Below are 5520 nucleotides of genomic sequence, written 5' to 3'. Positions count from 1 at the left end.
TTTAACCAGTAATTTCCTCTGCTAGGGGCTGAAATCATCCCTCTCCTTAGAGACTGCCATGTGGTTTGTATCTTTTCCCATGTTATAGCAGCAGGCACCGTGATGCAGGGACAATGTGATAGGGTGAATGAGGGAAGAATGATTCATATCAGGAAAGCAAACAAAAAGGGCATAATTCTTGTGCATGGGATACTTGCTGCAAGGGAAACTTCTATGTTGGGATTCCTCACCTGGCTCAGCCTATGCTTCCCACTCCCCAACCTGGCTCACAACAGCTTATTTTTGTTGGGCCCTTTGCTACACACCATGGTAGAAGGAGACTGGGAACACAAGAACCTCATTTCCAATAAACAGCTGCTGTACAGCTGGATCATTGTAAAACATGGATCCCTCTAGGGATAATAGCCACAAATTCTGCATCCTCTCTCACTTATGCTGCTTTGCTTTCACACAGAACATAGTCAGAAAAGCCTTTATTGGCCTTTAAGGACCCTTGCATTGTCCCAGAGTCCTCCTCACATATACTTGCCTCTGAGAGCACTTCCTTGGTAACTGTTACCCTGCCTGCTTAGGGGAAATGGTTTTCCATCCCATATTTTGCCCTGTACTTCCCAAGACACTGATCTGTTCCAGGCCCTTCAAAGGTTGCAGCACTGAGGAACTGAGCCCCATAGAAATGAAGGTTCAGGTGGTGAAAGAAGGGAGAAGAACACAGAAGAATGCAAGACTTCAGTGAAGTAAGACGTGTAAGTTCATTGGAGGAAGAGATTGGCAACTGCCCTTAAGAAACAATTGCTTAGGAGAAAGATAGACAGGAATGGGAAGACTTCAAGACCCTGAAGTAATTTAAGATGCTACAATTAATGAATATTATCTTCTGCTTTCATGTTCATCCTAGCACCCTGAAGAACAATCAAGTATCTCAGTTTTCTACTTGCTAGTATACAGTCTCCATACAAATGATGGAAATCTATTGAAGCAGGAGCAGCACAAGATTCCATCCATCTCTTTTTGAGAAGAAGACAGGAGTGTGTGGATGTTTCCCAGCAAGGAATGGATCAGATACTTTCCTTGCTGAGCTGAACTCTGTGGGATGCTGCAGCAGGGCAGGACATGCATCAGACAGGAAAAGCACAACATCCAGCTGGGACACACCGACCTAGACCTGCAGCTGCACTGGAAGGATTGGGGCTTGAGGTAGCAGAGATCCACGTTGTGTTATCCACTGCTGCCAGTAGCAAGGTGTTGCAGTAAGGAATGGGGTATTGAAATAGATTGTCTGTCTTTGGCACAGGGATAAGAACTGTGTTTTATTATGTAATGATAGTACAGTACAAAAATATGATTGTATATAATCTGTGAAAAATATGGCACCATCGAAAATAGCTATTTCTCCTTTCATATGTTCCTTTCTCTTTAAAAATATACATTGTAAATGCTTCTAAACATTTTTTTTCACCAGCATTAGGAAACCAAGGTCTTTAAGTCACTGTCAAGATAAAGGGCAACCAACAGTGTAATTTGAATTGTCTTGGATTTGCCTTAAAGATCTTCAGAAGAATAAGAAAAACCAGAAAAGTCTGAAGAAAACAAAACAAAACAAAAATTCCAGTTTAGAGGATGGGAGAATATTCAGTATTTGAAATATTTTGATGGTTTTAGGAGCAAAGTCTCACAGCCTTGACCAGCAAAGGCTTCTAGGGCCTTTCTAGGGCTTAGGGCACTACCAGAGCCATGGAGTGAATGACCCTGCCCATGAGTTCAAAGGCAGTTGGTGCTTGGCCAGGGTCAAGGCCAAACCCTGCAGTTTGCAGCAGACCACGTGCTCAGTGCTCTGTCCTGGACCCTCTTCAGCATCTCTCTGATTTCCATGCTACTGGGATGCTGGGTGAAAAGCCACTTTAATCAGGAATTAAAGCAGGAAAAACTCTTCTACCTGATCAAATCCCAGAAAGTTTATCTTGCTTTTTTTTAATTTTTATTTTCAACAGTTATATTTATGTATAAGGAAAGAGAATTCCTGCTCATGAAGTGATAAAGTTTCCCGCAACATCTGGAAATGATATTATTTGGGATAAAGCTTGGGTTTTTTTACTAGTAAATATAATTGCTGGCACTATTAAAGCAGCCTACTTTGAAGGTGAGATAGGTTATCAGAGCAAGTTCTGTTGCAATACAGAGACTAAACACAACCTAGTAACAGATGGAGAAAAATGTTTGATTTTTGAAAGATGCACAGACTTGCCAGCGGCTCTTAGGACAGTTTAATGTCTTGCCTGTGTGGTGAAACTCTGGCAGGACATCTGTGGGACAGCTATCAGCACTGTCACACCTTTACCAAGACCCCTGTGTGTTTCCTGTTGGGATGTGAGTGCTGCTCACTGTCACCATGCAGGGAGCCCCAGGGCTGGAAAATAGCCCAAATGGAAACTGGCTGCTGAAGGAAGAGAAAATAATGCTGCTTATGGTGGGCATCAAATGTGCCCAGTGGTTGGCAGAGCTGAATGGGAAGCAAAGGCAGGCTGGTTAGCATGCCATTCTTATTTCAGTGCCTAAACTCCCATGGGCTCCACTGGCAGCTGAAGTGCTTCTGTCTGGGCAGGAAACATAAGCATCTTTCTGATGATTTCTGGTCCCTAATTGCCTTCCTCTGGCCTTACCCTATGCCAAGAAGTGGCACAGGAGCTCTAGCGAAGCAGTAACTGTGATCATAACTGCATCTGCATCCAGTAGGTCTAGGATGAACACAGGATTCTTCAGTCTTGAGCTGGAGCAGGTTGAAGGGAGGAGGAAGTGTCTTACTTCTCTTTGCTCTGCTCTTGCTCTTGGGATGTCGAATCAAAATTCACTTGGGGGGGAGGTTGGTGCATGGGATTTATTAACCTACAGGCAAATCCTTAGAGAGTTAGGAAGGAAACCTGCAGCCCTGCAGCTGGCTGTGCCCCAGTGAGCCATCCTAGCTAGCCTGGGGAGATTGAAGGTGTGTGGACCATGACCTGATTCCCCAACTCCAAAGTGCAAGGTCTGGGCATCCAAATGACAGCGATTTGCGGTCATTCACCCGTGTGAGGAAGGAGCTGTGGTATGTGGGTTGCCAAGCCTCTGCCCTGCTGCCGGGCAGGGAGGGAAATTCCCTGGTTTTGCCTTTCATCTCAGACAAGGACACTCCGTTTGAAGCAGTCGCACGAGCCGCAGCTGGCACGACCGACCGTCGCACACGCAGGGAGAGTTCAATAATTCAGCAAGCAAACCCAGAGCCAGCAGCAGACTTGGGCTCCAGCCAAGGCTCAAAACGTTGTCCTAGCATCAAATAACGCCTCTGCTCGACAGCTTGAGAGCTCCCTGCTTGTGAAAGCACCGTCTGCCAGCGGAGGGAGAAATCCTCAGCCCACAGGTTTACTGCTGTTCCAGTAGGGGGAAAGAGCTCACATACTGGTTCACACTGGTATCTCATGACCTGTCCCTGTCTCAGCAGTGCAAAGGGACTCAGAAGGCTTAGTGCCCTTTGCCAAAACATTAGGAAATACTGCCATTTGGCCTAGTCCACACAGTGGCCACCATGGTTTTATTTTTTATCTCATTTTTTTTTTCTTTTTCTTTCCCATTACTGTTCTTGTACTTTGCTTCTTTCTTCCTTTTCTATTTTTTCCCCTCTCTTTAAATAAAGTGTATTTAGTGCTGGTGAAAGGTGCTGAATTTGCAGCCTCAGTGATGGATGTCTCTATACCTAGCCCAGGAGAGCCTTGGTGCTTTCTCTGGGCTTTCTTCTCTTGGCACCACATCTGTGCAAGGCAGCTGGAAGGTCCTGGGCTCCCCTGCCCTCCCATGTCTGTCTCTTGCTGTTATGGTTGGGACACCCATGGCTGAGCATGACTCCCACCCCCTGTCCCAGGCTTGGGTGCTGCTGACCTGGGCCAGGCTGGACCTGATAGTGCCAGAGGGCACTTTGCTCTGAGCTATTCCAGCTGTGGAGGATGTTGCTTCTGCAAGTGGGAGCCTGTCTGTTCCCAGAGCAAGCATCAGATCCACAACCTAGGTCAGCTGTGTTCCCATCCTTGAGCAGGGGAGGGAGGAGAACGGATGCACCCCTTGGGTGCCACTTGTCTTTCTGCCTTCATTTAGTGCCTAACCCAGACCTGACCCCAGGTGCTTCGGTGCAGACTGATTGTCTCTTCCTTCGTGCTCTCTTTTACCTGCCTCACTAAAGTGCAAATGACCACAACTGAGTCACCCTGTGTGCTGCAGTCAGCTCACTCCCAGGACAAGGGGGACATTAAGTCCTCATCTTGCCCCCTGGCCCCAAGCCAGACTTTTAAGTAACACCCTAGAGGTGTTTGGCACATTCCCCCCAACCTGTGCTAACACTCAGCCAAAGGGAAACCCCTTTGCTCACCCATTCCCACCTCCCTCCCCCCTTTCCCCATCCCCAGCAAGCTGTGCAAGCCTCCTCTGTGTCCCTGCTGGGCAGCAGAGAGGGGTAAAGCAGCCTGCTCCATCTTCCCATCCACATTAAAGGTAAATGCAGCACCAAAATAGATAGAAAAATAGAGTTTTGGGTCCATTGACCCAGCTTCACTATTAATATTAATGCTATGAAATGTCTGAAAATAAGAGCTGCTCTCTCTATACACACCTTTCCCCCACCCCCCTCACTGTCAGTATTGCCACTCGCCCGGTCCTGTCACAACAAGGCATGAAGATGCCTGTTTTCTCTATATTTAGATACAATCACTTCCATCCCCCATTGTAAAGAAACATGGAAGAAAGGGGTTTGGAAAAAAAAAAAACCCCAACCCGCAAAAAGAGCTATTTTTAAAATCCTTCATAATTTCAAGCATTCTAGATAGTATTTCTGCCTCCTGGTTGTTTAAATCCTGCCAGGTTGTTTAAGAGGACAGAAAGTACCTGTGATTTCTGATGAAGGCCCTGATGTCCTTCCAGGTTTTCCTTTGGATGCTCTCTGATGGGGATGAGAGAGATAATGTATTTGCTTTCCTCTAATGCAAAAGTCACAAAGTGTTTGATTGGCAAACCCGTGACTAAAATAAGTAAATATATAAAATAAACAACAACCCGCAACCTCTTTCTTAAGTTTCCCCATCTATCCAGTTTTCAAAGTGCAAAACCTAGAGAAGCATAGAATGATTTTCTTGGGGTGATTTCCCCTTTTGTTAGGGCTTTTTTTCCCCACGTGCTTGACTGGTATGGCCTTTCTATAGCAAAAGTCAGATAAAGCATAATTGCTGTCATTTCTGCACATGGAATCATGAATCATTCCAGTGACTTGAGAATCTAAGCTGTTAATAGGCTAAAAAACCGATTTTTTTTGTCTTTTTTTTTTGATTGTTTTCTTTTTGCATTATAATTAAGCATGAATATATATTACTATATTACACCGCTTGGATTACTGGAGCAATCCAAACCTTCCTATGCTGTAAAACTAACCCCCACCCTGCACTCGCCAGATCAAGAGCTTCTTTTCTCCTCCCTGTGCCAGTTATCCTCAGTTCACATGATTAA

The sequence above is a fragment of the Acanthisitta chloris genome, unplaced genomic scaffold (assembly GCF_000695815.1).
Source record: "Acanthisitta chloris isolate BGI_N310 unplaced genomic scaffold, ASM69581v1 scaffold27612, whole genome shotgun sequence".
In the NCBI taxonomy this organism is placed as follows: Eukaryota; Metazoa; Chordata; class Aves; order Passeriformes; family Acanthisittidae; genus Acanthisitta; species Acanthisitta chloris.
This window is presented reverse-complemented; position numbering follows the sequence as displayed.